The sequence below is a fragment of the Notamacropus eugenii genome, chromosome 7 (genome assembly GCF_028372415.1).
Source record: "Notamacropus eugenii isolate mMacEug1 chromosome 7, mMacEug1.pri_v2, whole genome shotgun sequence".
In the NCBI taxonomy this organism is placed as follows: domain Eukaryota; kingdom Metazoa; phylum Chordata; class Mammalia; order Diprotodontia; family Macropodidae; genus Notamacropus; species Notamacropus eugenii.
In genome coordinates this window covers 11,453,613-11,478,618 of record NC_092878.1, presented here as the reverse complement: position 1 = coordinate 11,478,618, position 25,006 = coordinate 11,453,613, and positions in this window count along the sequence as shown.

Below are 25,006 nucleotides of genomic sequence, written 5' to 3'. Positions count from 1 at the left end.
AATTCATGAGTCATCTCTTGGAAGGAACTCCCAAAAGTAAAAGTCACAGAACATTCCAGCCAGATTTAAAATTTTCCACATAAAAGTACGCATTTGCAAATATCTAGGGAAAATAACAATTCAAGTTCCAAGAAATTATGTCAGAATCATTCAAGATTTTCTTTAAATGAAAGATGATCTTGGAATACAATATTTTTAAAGGCAAAAGCTATAGGCTTGAAACAAAAAAAAAAACTTATCCTGAAAAGCAGAGCATAATTCTACAGGATTAAAAAAATAGACATTTACTGGAAGAACAGATTTTAAAGATTTTTGATGAAAATACCAAGACTGAATAAAGAACTGAAATATGAATACAAGAGTCCAGAGAAAACCAGAAAGGTAAATTTATTTGAGAACTTGGAATGAGTTGCATGCCAGTGTGGAATTCTAATAGGGAAGATGAAATGTGTCTCTGCAAAAGTTTAAACCCTTCAAAGGCATTGAGGGAGCTAAATAAGAAAGAAGACTTGGGGGGTTGATTGGCTTTGTTACAAGGACTTTCAGAAGGGGAAAAAGAAGAGAAAGAAAGATGATTGCACTAGGAGAGAAAGCAGGAAGAAGAGAATGGGACCTGCTATTTCTCATAATTGGGTGTGTAAGAATGAGAGGATATAAATATGGGACAAAATGTTGGGGAATGTGTGTCACATGAACTATTTTTGGAAATAAAAGAGGGTTGAACACCCCAGCTTAACAACCCTAACTACTAGTTTCGGTACCCTATCAAATAATGAAATAAGGTTATCTTACCATGATCCATATTTGGTGATGTCATACTTGCTTTTAGAATCACTACTTTTGTTGCTAAATATTCACTGACCTTCACTGTTAAGACTGATTATAGAATTTCTCCAGGAATCTGAGTCAAGCTCCCTGTCAAAACGCATTTTCAGACTCTGTTCTCTTTCTCTGAAAATGAACAATAATCTAGCACTGACTAAGAAATAGTGGTGGATAAGTGGAATAGATTAGGTGCACAATACACAACAGATCTAGTGTTTGATAAATGCAAAGGTCCAAGCTTTTGACTATCTGACAAAAACTGCTGTGCAAACTAGACAGCAGTTGGGCAGAAGCTGGGGAAAGACCTGCATCTCAGCTCATATACCAAGATAAGATCAAAATGGGTACATCATTTCAACATAAAGAATGGTATCATAAGCAATTTAGGGGAGCATGGAGTATCTTAGCCATCAGATCTATAAATGAGGGAAGACTTTATGATCAAACGAGAGATAGAGAGCATTACGGGATGTAAAATAGATGATTCTGATTGCATTAGATAGTTTTTGTACAAACAAAACCAATGCATCCAAGATTTGAAGCAAATCAGAAAACTTGGGGTGGGGGGCCAGGATTGCAGCAAATTTCTCTGCTTAAGGCCTCCTGTCTCAAATACGTAGAGAACTGAGTCAAGTTTATTAGCACATTAGCCATCCCAAAACTGATGAATGCTCAAAGAATATAAACAGGTAGTTTTCAGAAGAAGAAATTAAAGCTATATATGGTCATATGAAAAAAAGCTGTAAATCATCATTGATTAGAGTAATACAAATTAAAGCAACTTTGAGATATCATCTCACACTATCAGATTAGCTAAAATGATACAAAGGGAAAATGACAAATATTAAACTGTTAATACACTGTTGGTGGAATTGTGAACCAGTCCAACCATTCTGGAGAGCAATTTGGAGCCATGCCCAAAGGGCTATAAAACTATGCATAGCCTTTGACCCAGCAATATCACTTCCAGAGCTGTATCCCAAAGCTATCAAAGAAAAGGGGAAAGAACCTAAATTTACCAAAAACATATTTATAATGTCTCTTTTTTGTGGTGACAAAAAATTAGATATTGAGGTAATTATTACAAATTAAGGAACAGTCAAACAAATTGTAGTATATGATTATAACGGAATATCTTTGTGCTATAAGAAATGAGAAACAGGATGCTTTCCGAAAAACCTGGAAAGACTTACATGAACTGATGCAAAGTAAAGTGAGCAGAACAGAAGAACATTGTACATAGTAACTGCAGTATTATGCTATAATCAATGGTGAATGACAACTATTTTCATCAAAATGACAATCTAAGAAAATTTCAAAGTATTTATGATGAAAAACATTGTCCATCTCCAAAAAAAGGAACTGATGGAGCCTGAAAGCAGATTGAAACATATTTTTATAAAAATTATTTTCCTTGGGGTTTTTTTTGGTCTGAGTTTTCTTTCACAACATGACTAATGTGGAAATATGTTGTGCATAACTGTACATACATAACTTATATTAAATTACTCACCTTCCCAAGTAGAGGGGAGAGGGGAACTAGAGAGGGAAGAAGAGAATTTGGAATTCAAAACTGAATTTTTACATGTAATTGGGAAAATAAAATATATTTTTTAAAAAAGAGAAAATTGCAACAAATTCTCTCCCTTTTTTCATGGTCTATCAAATACTGCTCACAGTGATTTAGCAAACACATCTTCCAGTTCCTGAAGCGCCTGAGGATTTAGTCATTAAGACCAGAAGACTGACATCCATCAAGGCTGACTAGATTTTTTCCCTACCATCAACAACTTAGATATAAGTTGGAGATAATTAGAGGTTACAGTGATTATTTAATTAAAAAAAAATCTGATAACTAGGGGTCATTTATTTGGCATTTTAATCTTTGGCCAAAAGAGGGCAATGCTTACAACAAATTCTTTTACCTATGTCAGTAGGTTCCTTGTTCAGATTTAGTCTCTGGCTTGGCAAATTTCTTTTCGAATCAGCTTCCACAAATGCTGTATATCCAGAGTAATGCTGTACCTCATTCAGGTCTTACTAGTTTCAGAGATTCTTGCTGAAGGCAGAAGGCATTAAGAACCTCCTGGGAGCCCATTAGTCAGCCCATGGATGCTATTAACCTCCAAGTTCTACTTTTTTCATTATTTCCTCACAGAGAGTTCTACTGGTTTGGAAGCTCCCTGTCAGGAGCTCTTGGGGACTTCCCTAGGTATTCTTTGAATGAAAATGCCTTATAAGTTTAGGGGATTTCCTGATTCAGTAACAGGTACTCTGACTGGTGTAGTCACTCACAAAAGGCAAGTGCCAGGCCATCTCTCTGTTCTGTTCAGTGACAACCTCATCTTGTGCCAAAGGCTAGGCACTTTCTTTTGATGATAAAAGAAGATGATGATGGAGAAGACTCAAAAGAGAGAAGCAATGAGAAAATCAGCCATCACTCTGGGGATGAGATTCCACAATGTCTTCCTCCATTGTCTTCCTCACAAGGAGGAACATTTAATTTCTCAAGGAATAGAAGCTTCAATGTCTATGAGTATTTCCCCAGTGGCCCAAAGTTTCCCAAACAATAAGACCAGCTTACAACAGACAGGCAAGAGTCTGGAAAAAAAACAACAACACTCATTTGTAGAATGACATGAACCAGGGTTAGGTAAATGAAAATTCAGAAGAAATTTATAGCCAGTTTGATGAGAGCGGGCAGCATAGACACAGGCACATCATTGTCTCCCTTCTCCCTGGTCAGACACTGAGTCTCTTTCTACCCCAGAGATCATTTGTACACCAGTCTGGCCTCTGTAGGGTAATGTAAGTTTTAATTTTTTTTTTCCCAGAATGGGATGAGAAAGCAGCAAAGAACAAAGGGAGCATTAGAAAAACCTTGCAGTAATGGGACAGGAACAGTTGCCAATCTGTTTCCCACAGAAACCACACATCCTGTTCTGGGCCAGCGACATCACTTATCTCCAGTGAGCCTGCATCAGAACCTTTCACATACATGGAACATGACTTAAGCCTAAGCTTCAGAGAGGACCAGGAGAGATTCCCACAGAGGAAGAACTGCTAGTATGCTGCTCCTCAGCCTGCTTTGGCCTCTCACAGTCTTCATCTCCGTGGGTAAGGGCTAAAACATGATAACCAGGCCACTTCATAAGGGTATAGGGACTGGCGAGATGAGCAACTGCTTGGGTGGGTCATTGACTTTGGACTGGTAAGCAGTTGGAGGAACAGGGAGAACGTTACGATTCCTTCTGATCATTTCCAGTGTTCTAAAACTAAACTTGGTCTATCTGTGATCATCTCCCATGAATCATATCAAGGAATGATCCCTGTTCTTCTTTTTCTTACTTAGGATGGAGCACAGCCCAAACAGTCACTCAGAGTCCACCAGCAGTTTCTGTTCAGGAGATGGAAGCTGTGACCTTGGACTGTGTGTATACTACCAGTGCTACATATTATGATTTGTACTGGTACAGACAATCTCCCAGTGCGAAACTTATTTATATCCTTAGTCAGGATTCTGAATCCAGGAATGCAAAAACAGGTCGATATTCTGTGAACTTCAACAAAGAAGCCAAATCCATCAGTCTCAAAATCTCACCCTCATGGCTGGAAGACTCAGGGACATATTTTTGTGGCTACAAGCTTTTCCACAGTGTATTAATTGATGGAAAAAGCTGTACAAAAACCCCAAGATCAACATGAGACACTTCTCCTCAGCTGCACCCCCATTAAAACAGCTCAGAGAAGAGTCATAACTAAGCTCCAGAACGGAAGTAGATGGGAAAGATGAGACTTTAGGTGGGCACAGTGGTGGGCACAATGGTGAAGTGTGAACAGAAAACTGTTGACAGCATTCTAGGAAAGACGCTCCCACAGTCCCCTCTCTAACCTAACGATGGTTATTTTGTAGATGAAGACATTTACTGAAATACTAAATGAAGCTAAATGCCTCCTGCCTGTGGCGGTGAGGTCCAAATAATTTGGCTTTGCAGAGGGCACATGCAAACACAGCAGACTCCTCCAGATCTCTGTATAGGGTTGATTCTTGAGATTTAGGGTCTGTCACTGGACCTATTCCTCTTCAGGTTTCCTTCCTTTATATCAGAAGACAACTAAATGTTGCATAGGATGGAACAGAAGATCTAGAGTCAGGGAGACGTGAGTTCAGATTTCGCCTCAGACACATATCAGCTGTATGACCTTGGGCAAGTCATGTAACCTCTGCCTGCCTCAATTTAGCTAGGTGGCACAGTGGCTAGAGTTCTGGGTCTAGAGCTGGGAAGACTCTTCTTTCTGAGTTCAATTCTGACTTTAGACACAGCAGCTGCGTGGGTTTTAGCAAGCCGCTTGATTCTGTTTGCTTCAGTTATTAAAATGAGGTGGAGGAAAAAAATGGCAAAATATTCCAGTGTCTCTGCCAAGGATTACCCAAATGGAAATAAGAACTACAGCGTTAGGGGTATGGAAATTTATCTTGCCCTGCAAGAAAAGAGAAAAGATGGGGATAGGAGATGGGTGGGGTGTGAGGGAGGGGAAGGTACATTGAGGGCAGAAGTATTCAGAATGCAAGGTATTAGGAAGCAGGGGGAGGGGAGTGATGGGGAGAAAAATTGGAAATGTTACAAAGTGAGGTAAAAGCAATTAGTATTAAAACAATCAACTGGATTAATTACTGAGAATAATTCAATGACATCTTTAGTTTGGAGAAAAGAATTTCAGTCTAAATTTCCTAGAGGAAGGTAACCTTGGGTAAAATTTAGCATTGATTGAAAAGTCAAGATTTTAATGGTAAATTTGATTTTATGATTGCCATTTGATCAGGAACTAGAACATGTATACAAAGGCATGTAAGCCACTTAAGACATGCCTCACAAAGTGTTCCTTAGCCAAAGTGAAACTATAATCATATTTCAAACCTGGTTATTGGAACTTGCCATTTTTAGATGCTATGGGACTACTAAGTGACTGTTCTTCTAAGTCTAACTCCAGCTATGGGAAGCAAGAGAGACGATCTGGGCCTCCAATCCATGATGCCAGTAAGCTGATGAGATGCTGGTATGAACTGCATAGGTGACCTCAAGGGAAGGGTAGGAGAGCGGCTGTTCAGCATGGGCTGAGGTGGGATTCTCTTGACTCAATTTCTCCACTGATATCTGGCAGACTTTAAGACTGACTGAATGCAAGTGGATAATCTAATCCTGCCTGGGGTTGTCATGAAGTTGGGGAGATATTGTATCCCTACGATGTCCTTACTACTGGTGGCAATTTCCTATAGTAAAAAGTTTGCAAGCTTAATACCAGATCTATTCAATTATAGATTATGGATAAGGGAACATCCGAGGTTGTCTAAAATTCAGCTATTAGGCATAGGACTTTAGACCAACAACGTTAAGTTAGGGTCCTTTAATTCTCAGTAATACTGTGGAGACAATTAGGTCAAGAGCTTGTGAAGATAGCAACATAAATATTATTTATGTCTCAGTTGGTTAAGGTTTAAAAAAAAATTCTTTTGTGGTTCATATTGTAAATGCTTTAAAAAGAAGCATCACCTGTCCAAAAGTTTGAATTGCTTTATCTGATATAAACTGTGTTAAAAATAAATAATAATAAAAGTAAAAAAAATGATATAGTACTATCACCTTAATGTGAAGCTTTATATACTCCTTGAAATCTTGGACCAGATTACCAGTTATGTCCTTATTATCTTTTTCCTGAGTTATAATAACTTCCCAACTGGCCTCCTTATCTCTAGTCTTCCATTGTCAAATCTAACTTTTACACAATTGAAAGAATAACTTCCCTAATTAACAGTTCTTTTTATACACTTCCATCCCTCAAAACCCTTTAGTGACACCCACTAATTCATCTCACACGCATACACACTATTTGTTGGATAAAATATAAATTTCTGATTCCAACACTCAAGACTCTCCAAAATCTGGTTTCAACTTACTTTCCTTCTCCTTACCCTTTACGTTCTAGCCAAACCACACAATTCATTACCCTTCAATTCTTGTCTTTTGTCTCTCCATTTAATTAAGTTCTTCATGCCTAGAACACACTGTCTCCACATCACCACCTGCTGAAATACTCCTCTTTCTTCAAGACCCAGCTTAGGTACCACCACTACCACAATGGCTTCCTTGTTTTCTCTGCTCTTAGCCTTAAGTGACCTGTCTCTTCTTTAACTTCTCATACCACTCTTTTTCGGTCCTCTCTCAGGCATTTCAATTTTGATTTGTGTGATTCACTATATGTCATATGCCTGCCACTCCCCTATTAGGTTATAGGTACCTTGAGGGTACGAATTTTACTTCCTTTCATCTTAGTTGCCTCTAACCTCAGTACATTGTAGATGTAAGGGCTGAATAAACTCTAGTTCTGTGTAAATGTTTTCAAAATAAGATGTAATCTAAAGTACTTCCCAGCTCTAGAGTTATGATAGCCTGAGCCACATAATGGCTAATACCTCCAGCAGAAGATAGAGCCGAAAACATGCATATATTTAACACCAACACCGGCCAGGATCTGTGAAGGAGAAACCATCGATGTCTCAGATATGCCCTACTTCATCTTTACCATTTCTGATTTACTCCATTTAACCCTAGCACCGTACTCACCTATGGCATCAGTAGGTTTCTTGCTGATATCAGCTCCCATATTTACTTAAGAATTCTTAACTCTTAGTTTTACTATGGGAGAAAGCTTCAGCTTCCCTCCTTTGCCCTTTCAGTCTCTGAAAGAGGTACAAGACCCTTTAAGTGTTTTAATAAAGATCAGAGAAAATTCTACCTTCTGTAGGAGGGCTTTTCTGGTTCCCCTACTTGATAGCGCCTTTCCTCAGAAATGACCTTCGATTTACTCTGTATGTAACTTTGAATGCACCTAATTATTTAAAAAATTTAAAATATACGAAATCAATGCATATTAAGTATACATTAAATATAAATATATTAAATAAAGAAATAAAAACATGAGCTCCTTGAGTGTATGGACTGGTTTTATTTTATTTTTTGTTTTCCCGGGGCTTTGCACAGTCTATGCATAAAACACTTACTATATACCAGACACCATGCTAATTATTGGGAATATAATGTAAGGTCAAAGATAGTCTACTCTTGAGAAGTTCCTGGTCTAATGGAGAAGACAATCAAGCTATGTACAGGATAATTGAATCAACAGAGAGAAGGAACTAGAAATAAGGGGAAATTGAGAAAGACTTCTGGAAGAAGACAAGATCCTGGCTAGGCATGAAAGGACATCAGGAAAGCCTGGAATCTCAGATGAAAAGGGAGAACATCCTAGGCATGGGAGAAAGTAAATGAAAATGCGTGATATCAGGAGTTGGAAGGTCTTGTTCCAGAAGCAGAAAGAAGGCCAGTGTCACTGGATCAGAGTAGTGGCGTGGGGACATGTCTGCCGAAGGGGCTTCGGAGGGGAACAGGTACTTGCTTAAGATTCTTAGTGCAATAGGAAAAAAAATGTGAAAACCTCCCACTGAAATGCCTGGGAAGGTCCTTTTGTCCTGACAACTTTACTTCAGGTTCAGCATGGAATACTACTGAGGGGCTTACCAGAACAGAGGAAGATCCTTTCCAAACTTCCAAAGATCATCCTATGACTTTGAGCCAGTAGCCCTACACCTCAGTTTTCTGATGTTATACTTCTGCTAGATGACGAGATCAGACTATCTTTACTCCTTTGCTCAAAACTTCTCAGTGGCTCCCTATTGCTTACCTACTTCTGACATTTTTTAGCCTCAATTTGAAGTCCCTTTTGAGACCTGAGAGGCAACATGACATAGTGGAGACTGAACCAGCCTCATAGTCAAGATAGATTTGGGTTCAAGTCCTCCCTCTGATACTATAACCCTGGCCAAGTGCTTAATGCCACTGGCAACTTTGCATTATTCTACATTCTAAACATGACAACCTCCGACCGGCAGAGACAGTTTCCTCTCCAAAGAACCCTATATATCAGTGAAATTATGGGTCTAAAAAGCTAACTATACTCAAAACAATAAAAAAAATCATTATTAACTATAAAAGATTTTTAACAACAACAAAAATCCGCGCCTTTTTGATATGAGTGGAGAGTTCCTCTGGGACCATTCCTCTTCTTCCCACTCCACCCTCTTTTCCATGTTCTCTTCTTCTGCCATTCTTTCTCTTCAATATCCCAAATCAATTTATACCTCCACTATTTTTCCTTCATTTCCCCCCCTCTGACCATATTGCTCATATTATTTTTATATTCATAAAATTCATATTTTTAATTTATTTATTAAAACGATACATAAAGAGTAGCCTCTTTAAGATCTGAGAAGTTTGGTAGCTAAAAGAGACTGAAAGTTATCTTTTCCATGAAGAAAAAAAATCAACTTATTAAAGCTATAAGGCATTGTGTCTTCTATAGGTAATGTGGCTGAAAGAGAAAGAAAAAGAACTTTGGTTAAATAAAAATAGCCAAAAAATCTATACATGAATAAAAATATAGTTTTCCAATAAACTATGAGAAGATTGGCAAAATAGGCATAAAAAGAACTACGACATAAATCAAATGCCTTAAATCACCTTGTAAAGAGTGCAAAATGATGCCTTTTTCTTACGTGATCAGCATGATGTAAATGGGAACACAATTGTTGGTACCCAAGAGCGATAGTGTTCAGTAGATGGAATGCATACTCCTCACAATTAGGATCTTCAGGAAGTTGGAGTGCAATCAGAAAGGGATGGAGTTTTTCTGGAAATATAGACCTGCCAGTGTGAGGGCAGGTTGAAGAGCAAACAAAAACAGACAAGTCTACCCCAGATATACCACAGCCAGGGGGTACAAATAGTATTTTTGTTTTGTTATTCTCCCGTGATCATTAATTGAGCAGTGACTTGTTAAACACAATTATAAAATACTGATGACTTTTAAGGCTTATCTTTATAAACAACCTCAAGCTCTATTTCTTGTTTTTCTTAAATACCAAAATCTGCCTTACCATTGGCTTTGTCCTAAACAAATGAATCAAACAAGTGCAAAATGTTATGTGATTATTGCTTGTCTTGAACGTTTGTTGAAGAGCTGGTTTTGAGATACATTTATTTGTAAATTAATTTTGGATATATCATGTTCCAGATTCTCCTGTTTTTTACTGCAGCTATAAAAATGTATCAAAAAATTCAATTAACATCTTTATTTATGTCTTTTAAACGGTTTTCCTTTTGATGAATTGTAAAATCATTTCCTTGTTATCACAGTCTTGAAGCATAGCCATGATGTATCTGGACAAATGAAATTGGGGTTTTCGTAGCAAATATACTGGAATGGTTTGCCATTTTCTTTTCCAGCTCATTCTGAAGGTGAGAAAATTGAGGAAAACAGGATTAAGTGACTTGCCTAGGGTTACATAGCTAGGAAGCATCTAAGGCCATATTTGAACTCAGGAAGATGAGTCCTCTGACTCCAAACCTGACACTCTTATCTACTGAGTCACCTAGCAGCCCTAGAGAAGGGCTATAACGTTTTTTAAAAAGTGTCAGGAACCAGAACCATTAGGATGGAAAGAAACTTTGAGAAAATCCATGAAAACCATTTGAAAGAAAGAGGGCAAATTCTTACAAGATATCAGACCTATCCTGTACACTGATACATTACTTAGAAAAGAGAAACAGTAGTGATAATTTGTGTATTTGACCAGAAGAGGGAAATGTTTTCCAAAAAAAAAATACCACGTGTCAATTTGCCATGACGATTTCTACTTTCCAATTCTGCCTCTTCCTCTGTCTTCACTTGATGTCAGGCTGTGAGGACCCAAGTTGGGGATTGCATTCAGAGGTTATAAAATCAACCTCAGAAACAAAACAAACAAAAAAAAGGCAGGAGAATATTTGTCTAAAATTAGGAACATTGGTTCTGAATCTGTCTTCCGTATCCTGGTAGAAAAAGACTTGGGAGAGAAGAACCAGTTCCACTGAAGGAAGTGCTGTTTGTCCAAGATCTGCTTCCCCACCATTGGATCAGCCATGATCCCTGTTCCTACCTCAGTGATAGGGATTCTCTTACTATTTGGTGAGGACAATGACATGACGACCTTCAATTTTTGTTAGTTTAGTTGGCACTTTAAACTGTGATTTCAATTGCTGAGTTTAATGATTTATATAGTGAGTGTAATGAAAGTCTTTGTTTTTCAGGGGGCACTTTTGGAGATTCAGTGACCCAGACAGAAGGACCCATCATCCTCCCTGAGGGAGAACCACTCACACTGAACTGTTCTTATCAGACCAGTGGATTAAATTTTCTCTTCTGGTACGTCCAGTATCCCGGTGAAGCTCTGAAGATTCTTGTGCATGAGGAATCAGGAAAACATCAGGAGAAAGAGAACAATGGATTTTGGACTAAAAAGATTAGAGAAACATCTTCCTTCCATCTGGAGAAAACCTCATTTCAAGTAGGAGATTCTTCTGTGTATTATTGTGTTCTGAGAGACACAGTGATGGGGCTGCAGGGGAAGCTGAACACAAACTCAGAGAGGCATGGGAGTGAAAGAGTCTGGGCAGCCCTGAGAGGGGAATTCTATTCTGTTCCTCCCAGACAAGAACATGATGTGTGGGGTCATCTCCCAAGGAAAGGGCTAAGCCTTATTTTTATAAGCACTGGTGTGATTGTAGTTGGAAAGTGGAGAAGAAAAGTCTGTCTCTGGGAAAGTTCCTGCCCTCAGGTGCGATAGCTCTTTCAGTCAATAAACATTTGTTAAGGCATTTGCTATGTGCCAGGTACTGAGATAAGCTCTGGGGATAAAAAGAAAGGCACAAGACAGTCGATTTTTTCAAGGAGCAGAAAGTCTGACCAAGGAAACAACATGAAAAGGATCATGCACAAATAAGCTATAAACAGGAAAAAATGGAGATAATTAATAGATGGAAGGGATCTAATTAAAAGGGATCTAGAATTTTAGTTGGGACTTGAAGAAAGCCAGGAAATAAAGGAGGCAGAAATGAGGATGGAGAGTTTCCCAGGCATGAAACCCAGTCATTGAATTACCCAGTCTGCAGATGTAGAGTCTTATGCAAGGAACTTCAAGAAGGCCAGTGTCATTGGATGGCAGAGGAGGGAAGGGGAAGTAACCTGTTTGTTTCTTTTTTTTTTTTAAATTAAAATTTTTAATTTGTTTTCAGTGTTCTACAATCACTTCCATATATCTTAGAATTTTTCCCCTCCCTCCCCCTAATTACACTCTCCCTCTTCACTCCCTTCCTGAGAGGGTGTACTCTTTTATGTAGATTCTACATGTACATTCCTATTAAATACATGTTGAGTAGAAGAATTAAAAAGAATGGGAGAAACCATAAAACAAAACAAAACATAATACAAAAGAAAATGGTCTGTTTCCATCTGTGATCCAATTCTATAGTTCTTTCTCTGGATGAGGGAGGCGTTTTGCCTCAAGAGTTCATTGGAAATTTTTTAAGTCCGCACATTGCAATTTGTCCATTTGACTCAGTTCTCTACATATTTTACAGATGAGGCCTTTATCACAGACACTAGTTGTAAAAATTCTTTCCCAGTTTTCTGCTTCTGTCCTAATCTTGGTTGCGTTGAGTTTGTCGGTGCAAAAATTTTTCAATTTAATGTAACCAGAATTACCCATTTTGCATTTCATAATGAAGGGGAAGTAACCTGTAAGAATACTGGTGATGTGGGAGGGGACTAGGTTATGAATGGCTTTGAATGCCAGATGATTTTATATTTGATGCTAGAGGTGACAGGTCCGACTAGAATTTATTGAATAGGAGGGAGACCTGCATTTTAGGAAACTCACTTTGACTGGGTGAAGGAGAGAGGTAGGGAGACCAACCAGGAGGCTACTGAGATAATCCAGACATGAGTTAAAAATGGCCTATAACAGGCAATGTCAGAGGAGACATAGAGGTATATGCAAGACATATTATAAAGTTAGATTCAACAGGATTTGACAACAAATTGGACAAGACAAATTGGAGAGAATGAGGAGTTAAGAATGAAACCTGTGTTTTGAGTGTGTTTGACTGGGAGGATGATGGTGCCCTCAATAGCAACATGGAAGTTCAGAAGGGGCAGTTGAATATGAAATTATAACTGTAGGAACAAGTAGCTCAGAAGGGATAAAGTAAGAATACAACAAGCTTAAATTCATTGACTATTAGAACTAGAAATGGCTGTGAGTACCTACAAAGCTCAAACCAGGAGAGTAGAGATCAATTTGTGCCCTAGATCAGCCTGCTTAGGAAAGGGTGTAAATTTGCAGCTCTCTGGTCTGAGCCACCCCTGAGATCTCTGAAGAACACACCACTTAATACTTGGAGAAAATAGTGGTAGTACCCCAGGTAATATAAGTCAGAACTTATATTACCTGGTTAATTTAAGTACTTGCTTATAGTACTAGTACTAGAACCCAAAGACAAAAACCCCATTCAGGAACTAAGGTTCGAAGAATAATTAAATAAATAAAAATTACCATCAATGAAAAAATATGGAATCACAGAGGCCCATAACACAAACCAAGAAGAGACTATCTCCCAGACATTAATAAGCAAAGCCCCCCAAAAAAGCCATAACTTGGCAACATGACCAATTAGAATTTTCAAAAGAAATAAAATTAGTTTAAAAATGATATTATGAATGAATTGAAAACTCTATAGAAAAGAATGATAAAATAAACATGAACTAGGCATGGAAATAAGAAAGTGTGAGTGTGTGTTCATGTGTTTGTGTATTTGCATCAGTGAATGAAAGTCTAAAATGTAGATAAGTTAAAATTTATATGATGGAAAATTGTCTAAGATAGAGGCAGTGTGGTATAGTGGAAAGAGTACTTTGTTGTCAGAAACTTTAGATCCAATACCCAACTCTTGTATTTTTACCTTCGTCACTTTATGTCAATCAAGTCATATTTTGGATCCCAGTTTCTCTATCTTTAAATGAGATGATCTCTGATATTCCTTCCAGCTCCATAGCCTAAGGTCATAAGATGAAATAGAATGGAACAGTTCAAATAATGAAGGAAATTTTAGAACAAAATAAAATGGAGAATTGCTACTGAGACCCTATCCTATCCGTACTTATTGTGACCTTCTACTGACCTTCATTTGCCCTCTTCATTTTGAAATCTTCGCTGTTCTATGCATTCACTTCTTGATTTCTCCATTTTGTTATTTTTTCACAATTTACATTCCACTTCTCAGCCGCTGTGTGGGTCAGCAGGACAAGACTTCGCAGTCATTGTGCTAAAGATCAATATGGCCTTGTATAGTTCTGCCTTTGACTCCTTCATGGATATCAGAGTGTGTGAAAGCATAAAGTAGAAATAAGCTCAAGGACAAAACAGTGACCTGGCATTCCAGGAAAGGATAAAAGGGGACAGAAAGTGACAGCAAATTTTGAGGAGGAGGGAAATAGTAGGAAAACAAAATGTCCAAAAAGGCAATCGGCAAGCCACTTAGAAGGGAAAAGATAGATAAATTGAGTAAAAAGAATAGTTGTCATTCATGAGGGAAACGAAAGTACACATTCTTGCAAGATCTCAGACTTTCTAAGACCTGAAATAGCTCATAGACAACCTAGACAGGGGGATGTCTTTGCTTGGACTTAAGGCCAGGTAGTTGAGGACCTTGTTAGATGTTCAAAGAAGTATTTCCATCTCATTTCTGCCCTGAATCACAAGAGGGAGGTCTTTCTCAACTTAGAAAAGTCACGTGTCAATTTAGTGTGATGAAGTCTCTGTCTTAATTCTGCCTTTTCCTTCTTCTTTAGTTTTCTCCAAACTTTGATGACTGAGAGGGAGACTCAGGTCAGAGTCTACACATTCAATCTCAGAACCAAAAAGAAGGATATTTTCCTAAAATTCGTAACATTAATAGTAACATCCACCTTCTGTATTGTGGTGGAAAAGGACCTGGAAGAGGAGGATCAAGGAGGGAAAGAGTTTCTGACATTTGCTTCCCAACCACTGGACCAGCAATGATCTCTAGTCCCACCTTGGTGAATGGATTTCTGTTGCTATTTGGTAAGGACACTGACATTAGACACTCTCAACATATACTACCAATGTAGTAAGACCTTTAACCTCTAATTACAGTAAATAATTTTCATTGTTTTTCACTGGGCACTTATGGAGATTCAGTGACCCAGACAGAAGGACACATCACTCTCCCTGAGGGAGCATCACTCACACTGAACTGGTCTTATCAGACCAATAGAACACCTTATCTCTTCTGGTATATTCAGCATCCCAATAAAGTATTGAAGCTCTTCCTGTGAGAGACATCAAGAAAAGACCAGGAGAAAGAAAACAATGGATTTTGGACCACAAAGATTAAGGAAAAGTCTTCCTTCTACCTGGAGAAGACCTCAGTCCAAATGGAAGATTCTGCTGTGTACTATTGTGTTCTGAGTGACACAGTGATGGAGGGAGCTGAACATAAACCCCAAGAAGCATAGGAGTGATCCTGAGTCTGACCAGCCCTGAGAGGGGAGTTTTATTTTCTGTTCCAAAAATACCAGAGTTGGGTTCATGTCTTGAATGAAGGGTTAGACTCTGCTGTCCTACAAAGTCTGGTTTCATTGAAACTAGATGTCTATGGAATATTATAAGCCTCCGTCCCTGTACTTAGGCATGGGCACTCCTCTTTCTCTCATCCTGGATATACTTATTTAGGAATTACTTATGAGAAGTTTGCTGCTTTTCTTTCATAAAAGGAAGCATTTGAAATTTGAAGTTGTAATTGTCATAGGAAGAAATGATTGATTATAAATAGAGCAATAACCGGAAGGAACTTAAACTTGTAGTCTATTAGAAGAGGCAATATGCAGTCAATTACTAAGTGCCAGGCACTGTGCCAGGCACTATGGGCATAGATATAAGCAAAAACAATGACAGTCCCTGCTCTCCATTATCATAAATTGTAATGGGGGAGGACAGTACATAAAATGCATTTGGAAAGAAGGTAGGGAGAGGAGAAGTGAGTGAGGTAGAAAACACAGAATCACAGAATTTTAGAGTTTAGCAAAGGTCTAAAGTATCTATCTCCTCCAACCCACACCCCACAGAAATCCTTATTATAACACATATCATTAATGCATGGTCTCCCAGCCTTTACTTGAGGAACTCAATGACAGGGCACTCACAACTTTTCTGAGCATCTCATTCCACTTTTGAACAGTTCTAATTATTAGAAACTTTTTGCTTTCATGGATCCTACACTGGAAACAATCTCTGATCCTCTTCATTCTTCCATCTTAGGTCAACAAACAAACAAAAAGATCTAGTCTCTCTACAACAAATTTTTGAAATCAGATATCAAGTCCCTGTTGATTCTTCTCTCCAAGCTAAAATTACTCAGTTCCTACAATTATCGTCATATACCATAAACTCAAGGCTCTTCACAGCCTTGATCGACTTCTTCTGAATTTACTTCAGTTTACTAATCTCCTTAGTATGGCACACAGAAATGAAGTTAATTTTTTGAACCTGAGTATAAAACTATATTGAATTTCACTTCATCAGTTTCAGTACAATGTCCTAGTCTAGGCAGTGGGAAACTATAACCTTAGGGCTAATTCTGCTTACCACCTGTTTTTGTGTAGCCCAGAAGCCAAGAACCGTTTTTAACATTTAAAAAATGTTATTTTGAAATGTAAAAACCATTCCTGGTTCACCTTATAAAAAAAGCCAGGTGGGCTGGAATTGGCCTTTGGGTCATAATTTTCTGAGCTCTGCTGTCATAATTACAATCCAGGTTGTTGGGTGTCAGATTTCTGCTATCACTAAATCTGGTAATTATGACCTACATGCACACACACCTATCTTTCTGTTTTATTTTCAATTTATGGAATAAAACAAACATTTCCATAACATAGTACAATAAAAAAGATGATTACATATAAAACTGTAAATCTGCCATGTTTAATTTGCTACTCCTTTCAAATATACAACAAAATTATCATGGAAATTTCTTTGTTTTCTTTGCTCCCCTTCCCTCCCTAGGGATGGGCTACCATTATATATATTTATATGTACACATATGTATGTATAATGTGTGTTTAAAGTTATTCCATACATACTTCTATTTATCAGTTCCTTCTCTGGATGCAGGTAGCATCTTTCTCTATATGTCCTTTGTAGTTAATTTGGGTATTTATACTAGCCAGAATGACTTATTTACTTCAACTCATCCGTAAAACAATATTAATGTCACTGTATACAATATTTTCTTCATCTGTTCATTTCACGCTTCATTCTTTCACGTCTTTCCATGTTTTCCTAAAATCATTGAGGTCATCATTGCTTGTAGCACAGTAATATTCCGTCACAACCATATAACGTAACTTGATCAGGCCTTCCTCAATTGATGGATATCCCTGCAATTTCCAGTTCCTTGCCACCACAAAGAGAGCTCCTATAAATGTTTTAGAACATATATGTTCTTTTCCTTTTTCCCTAACTATCTTAGGAAAGACCAGTTAGTGGTATGGCTGGATCAAAAGGTTTAGGTAACTAAGTAACTCTTTGGGCATGATTCCACATTGCTCTCCAAAATGATTGGATCAGTTCATAATTCAATGAATTAGTGTACCAGTTTTTCCATACCCCCTCCACCATTTGTCACTTTCCCCTTCCATCATTTTAGCCAGTCTGATAGGTGTAAAATGCTATCTCAAGGTTGTATTAATTTGTATTTCTCTAATCAGGAATGATTTAGAGCATTTTTTCATATAACTAAACAGTGTTTTGATTTCTTCTTTAGAAAATTGCTTGTTCATGTCCTTTGACCATTTATCAACGGGAAAATGACTTGTATTCTTATAGATTTGACAAAGTTATTTATATATTTTACATGAGACCTTTATCTGGTAAGCTATCTATAAAATTTCCCCCTGATTTTCTGCTTGCCTGCTGATCTTGGCTACATTTATTTTATGTGTACAAACATTCCTTAATTTAATCAAAATGATCCATTTTACACCTAACTTTGCTCTCTCTCATTTATTTATAAATTGTTTGCCTATCCATAAGTTTGATAAGTAATTTTTTCTGTGTTCTAATTTTCTTGGAAAATCTCTCTTTATATCTGGGTCATGTATCCATTTTGACCTTATCTTGGTAAATGTTGCAAGGTATTGGTCTACGCCTAGTTTCTCAAATCTTTGTTTTTTATGAAGTCTACATCTTTATCCAGTTCAATGGCAAAAAATGTAAAAAAAAAAATGCACATTTAACTGCAAGTGGCCAAATTCACATTCATGAAGTATTCCACTGTAGACCCTTTGACAAGTTGACATTGAGCTATTAATGCCTACTCTTAGAATATGGCCTTTCAACTATTACTAAATCCTTCTCTAGAATTCCTATCTTGTTTAACTCTCTCTTTGTTTCCCACAAGAACAGTGAAAGATATTTTGTTGAATGATTTAATAAAATCTAGGTAAACTACATCTGCAGCATTTCCCTAATCTGCCAATTTAGTAGTTCTTTTTAAAAAGGAAATAAGGTTAGTCTGGCAAGGCAGTTCTAGATGAAGCTATCTAGACTTCTTGTAATCATTACTTCTAATGCTAAATATTTCTCCAAAACACATTTTAGAATTTCCCTAAAGATAGAAGTAAAGGTTCTTTTTGTTTCCAAACTGTTTTCTTTTCCTTTTAAAAATAAAAGTGATAGCACTAGCCCTCCTCCATTATCTGATCTCCTTCTTTCTCTACTTCTTTCCCTTATTTTGGAGGCACATCTCTCTATTATCCTAAATTATCCCTGATTGGCTATTTCTCACTAGCACTGAGAGCAGTCTTCCTTAACATTCTAATATGTTTCTTTACATTCACGTGTATGTATGTATGTGTGTATATATACATATGTACATATGCATATATATAATATTTCATTGCATCCTATAGTTAACATAGAACTCTCAAACCTCTCTGATGGGCCACCTCTCTTAAGAAGCCCCATTCCTCGAGACAATTCTCAACAAGATATAATTAGACAGTAATTGACAAGACACTATGCAAAATTTTGAATGCTAACTGTTGCTACTACTATTGCTGCTGCTGCTACTACTACCACTACTACTAGTACACGACCTAAACATATTATTGATAATGACTGTAGCAAACATATCTGCCAATTTCTTCAGTACCCAAGGATATAGATCAGCTAGGTCAGATGACTTGAATTCATCAAAAATAACAGATTATTATCAGCAACTTAGATAACATTTAGAAATCATTTGAGAGAAGTAATAGACAAAATGTAATTGAAGAAAATGTAAAATGAAATGACCATTTATTCACCATTTTAATGTTTGGCTAAAAGAAGGCAAGGTTTGCAAGAAACTCCTTCACCTAGGTCAGTAGGTTGCATATATAGGGGAAACAGCTTTGCTCTCTGGCTTGGCGGATGTCTTGTTGATTCTCTTATAACAGGTGCTACTCCCTACCTAGAGTGTCACTGCACCTCACTCAGGCCTTTATGGTTTCAGCAACCCTTGCTGATCAGTCAAGAGAGATGAAGAACCTCTTGTAAGCCCCATGAGTTACACTGTGGATACTGTTAACCTTTGTCCTTTTTAATGATTTCTCCATAGAGAGTCTTCAAAGATTTGGTAACTCTCTCAGGGGAAGGAGAAAGTTTTCTCTTTATTCTTAGAAATGCTCAGGTCAGGGCCACATCCTCAGAGGGAACTTCAGAAGCATGGCAGGGATGGAACAGTAAGCCAATTCATTTATAGGAATGTGCATCTTAACAAGAGTTATCCTCTTTCTGAGGATAGTTCTCACTTTCTGAAAAAGATTATGCATCTAAAAAGTTTATCAGAGTCATAATTTCATGACTCTTCAAGAGGAACAATCTTTGACAATGATCTACAGCTAAATAAGCTTTGGAACCTAGGAAAATTCTCATTGTCTTGTCCATCTTAGTTAACGGTAGTGGAGTGGTGACTGAAAACTTCATTGACTGGATAGATGAGAGAAAGCAGGACAAGCCCCTGTTTGTCATCGAGGAGATGACCCAGAGCAGAAAACAGAAACATGTTGGAGCCGAAAGAAAGATTGGTTCCTGCCACTATCTGAAGAGAAATTTCCTGTAGATGGTGGAGTCATATCTTCCCCTCAGAGACTTGGGTGCCTACTTCTGTGCTGGGGAGGCATTATGTGACTCGAGAATCTACCATCTGTACACAAACCCTTTACCTGAAGCTCCAGCTACATCACCTGTCCTGGAGCCCCTATAATTGGCAGGAAGTATTTTCTACAGAACTTTAATTACATAGAAGACCAAAAAATAGAGTTACTATTTCTGAGGACAGATTTCAAGATGGTCCTTAATTACTATGAAAACTTTCCCAGAAATCCAACTGAAAGTTTATAATTATACTTACCATTTATATAGCATTTTGAGGGGTGTTGCAATGCACTCAACAGAAATTATTTCTTATCAGCTCCAGAACATTTCCTTTGGACAATATCTCCACTTTACAGATGAGGAAACTGAGTCTGACAATGGTTAAGTGGTTTGCACAGCTAATAAGTGTCTGGATTGGGATTTGAACTTAGATCTTCCTGACTCCAAGTCCAATATTCTATCTATTATATCTACATGACTCAGTTCAATGACATATATCAAATCCTGTCTCTGAACACAAATTCCTAGGTATGTTTAAAGGACTTCTCAATTCTCTGTTAGAATGCTTTCAGTCAGGTAATCTGGGGACTTCACTGTCTAACTTCCTCCAAGAGTGAACACCATCTTATCTTAAAAGAACACATTTTCACAAGGCAGAATGAAGTTTTATTTATGGATTAATGGAAACAGGTATTACTTCCATCTGAATCAAGGGAAAGGAATGATGTGCTCAGTGTGCATGCTGCCCAAATACTAACAGTATCTCTAGGATTTGTAGTAGTTCCCTTGGATTGGGCCCAGTTTCAGACTGTGGGGGCTTGTTTCCCTTCATCTATGCTCCTTTCTTGTTACCCATCTCTCTGGGTTACATTGCTTGCTAGTAGCTGCCCTGACTCCCAGTGATTTCAATCGACGTCACTGATCTTTGCTCTGTATTGGCACCTTGTCTTCTGTCCCCTTCTATATCTCCACTGAAGGCTTTTCAGCTCTAGACTCTCCTTGGTCTTTTATGTAAAATTTGAATTCTTTTGTATGGAGTTCAAGGTTCTCCCCCACTCCTTGTCAGCCTCATTTCCTACTATTCTTTTCTGCATAAGTCTTCAAGTCACATTGGATTTCTTACCATTCCCCAAGCTTGACCCTTACTTTCTTGATTCCAAACTTTTGATCACAGTATTCCCTGTAACTAAAATTCTTGACTCCAACCAATCTGGCTTGCTCTACTGCATTTGCATGTGTCCCTCAAAGGCAAGTTCAGGTGGCATTTCTTTAAATAAACCTTCCCTGAACACTCCATTATTATAATATGTGAACATATCATATCTCATCAACTTTCTTAAAAAACATATGCATATACACTTTCTGTACCCAAAAGATTAAAAATCCAAATGAATAACTAGACTGCATATTAATTTATCACATTTTCTCTAGATTCCAAACCTATAGTTGAGGCAAATCACATACGGAGCTGAGCCAAACCACTTAACCATTATCATATTCATGTCCAAATGAAAAACTAGCACTACATATTAATTTATCTTATTTTTCTCCAGATTCGAAACCTATAGTTGAGGGATTCATATACATATTGTTGAGGATGAGAAACTAGCCTTTACAATACCAACTGTACAGCTGAAGTCAACTATCTTGTCAAAATGGAAGGAAGTTTCCATCCTGAATAAATCCCTACCCTGTCCTGACCACATTGTTCTGACTACATTTCTAGCATATGTTTGAGAGGAAAATCAAAACTCTTCAAAGAAAGCCAGAGAAAATGCAGAAAGAGTTCATCCACTCAGCATTGTTAAATCAAGTCTCTGGGGGAAGGGATAAATGTTTACAATTTAAGGAAGTCAAACAAAGTCAGGTATAATTCTGGGCTGGGAGGAGTCTCTTCAAGCAGAAATCAATCCTGGAGTTTTATGGATCAGAAAACGTTGCTTTGGAGGATGTCCCTCAAGATTCTTTGGGTGAAGTTGACTTACAAGCCTGAGAGATTTCCTGATTCAGTCACAGAGTCCTGTGCTGATGTCGGCTCCTTGAGGGAAGATGCTGTGCCTTCTATCTGTTCTGGGCTATGACCACTTAGTCATGTATAAAAGTCTGATGACTGATGATGACTGTAAAGGGAGAGGCAGCTGAGAGACAGTGACAGAATCTGTCCCTGCTCTGAAAATGAGGATCTTGTTTAATTTCTGTCTTTCGTTATCTATTTCCAAAGGAGAAATCTGTCTCAGGCTCAAGAATCCGAGTCCTCCATCTTTGAGCCCGTGATCATAATGACAAATGCTTTGCCAACAACCTGACAGAAGCTGTGACACCTTTATGACATGAAAAAGGATCCGTTAAGGAACTCCCTTAACTGAGGGAAATTAACTGACATTTGGAAAAGAAGAGGCAGCACATCCCTGCCCCACCCCTGCCTCCCACCTGCCTGCTCAGAGACTCAGACTTCTTCCACCCCTCAATAGCATGTAGGCACTGGCTGCAGACGACAAGATGAGGTGTTTCCCAACATTGAAGAGATGGTCAGAAGGACTCATCAGTCAAGATGGCTGTCCAAACTGGAGGTATATCATGTGACTCCCACATGTCTGCTACAAAAACACCTTGAAGCTCATGCTGGACCACAAAATGATTTAAAAATCTAATGAAAAACTACTGTAAGTGACTTCATCTATCTCAGAACTTCATGAGAGGTCAGCAAGAAGCCTGTGGACAATGGAAAGAGAGCCAGCAAACAACATGGGAGCCAACATAGGGATAGTCTTTCAGTGTGACAAGAAATGGTCAGGGATATGTGTAGTCTACAAGGCTCTGTGTCTGAAGACAGCAAAAGTGGAATACTCCCTCAGGAAAGCTCCATGGTGGCCAGAAAGCCTTGCAGTGAAGACGATTGAGTGTCTGAGAGGGACAGCAAAAGGTAGAAATGAGTGAGATGCTTCAGTGATCAGCCCAGGGCAGCCCAGGCCTGTGTCCTCAGATGCCAGAGAGAGTCTTGAAGATCTAGGACTTTGAACCTCAGAGATTCAGGGGGCCTAACTCCAAGGGACTGCAGTCAACTCAGAAACCTGAAGCACACAAGGCAAGACCAAATGAGGCAGGACAACCCACCCAGACACACAGCAGGGGTAACAGTGTGGTCCTAGCACAAACACCTACAGGAAGTAAATCTGGAGAGATGAGTAACGACTGCAACAAGACACCCACCAATCAACATCAAAATTGTTGCCAATCTAGAGATTCAGAAATAACAGGAACAATCAGATATGTCACAACTGCTAGCAGAAAGTATAAGGTGGGATGGATTATCCATAAGGATTATATGAATGCTCATACAGAAGGTATTTCAAAACATATATAAAAATATTTTTACAATTGTCCTGGGGAGTAGATCAAGGAGAGTTATTTTAAGGATCATTGGAGTACCTGCAAAATATGGTAAAAAGTCACTTGTTATGTTTCAAGAAATCATAAATAAAATTTTCTCAGATCTATTAGATCCAAAGAGAAAAATAAAAATTGAGAAATCCACCAGTCATCTTTTGGATGGAACTGCCAAAAGTAAAAGTCACAGAACATTCCAGCCAGATGCCAAATATCCCTCATAGAAATACATATCTTGCAAACATCTAGGGAAGAAAACAATTCAAGTCTAAGGAATTATGTCAAGATCATTCAAGATCTTCTTTAAATGAAAGATAATCTTGGAATACAGTATTTTTAAAGGCAAAAGCTATAGGCTTAAAACAAACAAACTTATTCTGAAAAGCAGAGCATAATTCCTCAGGATTAAAAAGCAGCTCTTTACTGGAAGAACAGATTTTCAAAGATTTCTGATGAAAATACCAAGATTGAATAAAGAACTGAAATATGAAGACAAGAGTCCAGAGAAAACTAGAAAGGTAAATTTATTTGAGAACTTGGAATGAATTGTATGACAGTGTGATATTCTAATAGGGAAGATGAAATGTGTGTCTTCGAAACCTTAACACCTTCAAAAGGCATTGAGGGAGCTAAATGAGAAAGAAGACTTGGGGTGGACTGGTTTTGTTACAAGGACTTTAAGAAGGGGAAAAAAGAAGAGAAAGAAAGATGATTACACTAGTATAGAAAACAGGAAGAAGAGAATGGGACCTGCTGTTTCTCATAATTGGGCGTGTAAGAATGAGAGGATATGAACATGGGAGAAAATGTGGGGGAATGTGTGTCACATGAACTATCTTTGGAAACAAATAAAAGACGGTTGAACACCCACAATCAGTGTAGAAATACATCAAAGCGAACAGAGAGGCAAACAAGCATGAGCATGGAGGTTGTTAAAGAGAACATCATACTGGAGAGAGAATAGTTGCAAGCAAAAAAGACTTTCAGATTCTAAAAAGAAAATTATAAGAAAGGAGAAATAAAAGAAAATAAAACTCCCTTCTAAGAGGGTAGCTTGGAATGCCTCTTAGACATTTGGGGAGTGACTGAACAAACCATGATATACTGACATAATGAAATAGTGTTCTGTAAGAAATGGAGAAAAACTTCAGGAAATCTTAGTACAAACTGATGCAATATCAACTGAATAGAGACAGAAAAATAATTAATACAAGCAGATGTTGTAATTAATAATAATAAATAATAATTAATACAAGCAATGTTGTAAAAGAAAAAGCCAACTTTGAAAGATTTAAGAATCCTGATCTAGACTGGTTGATAAGACAAAACAGGAAGACAATAAATATTGGAGAAGATGTGGGAGAATTGCAATGCTTATACAGTGTTGGTGGAGCTGTGAAGTGATCCAACCCTACCGGAGGGCGATTTGGAACTATGCCCAAAGAGCTACAAAAATGTACATCCCCTTTGACATAGCAATATCACTTCTAGGCCTGTATCCCAAAGAGATCACAAAAATGGGAAAAGGTCCCACATGTACAAAAATATTTACAGCAGCTCTTTTTCTGGTGGCCAATAACTGGAAACTGAGAGAATGTCCAACAATTGGGGAATGGCTGAACAGATTTTAGTATAAGAATGTAA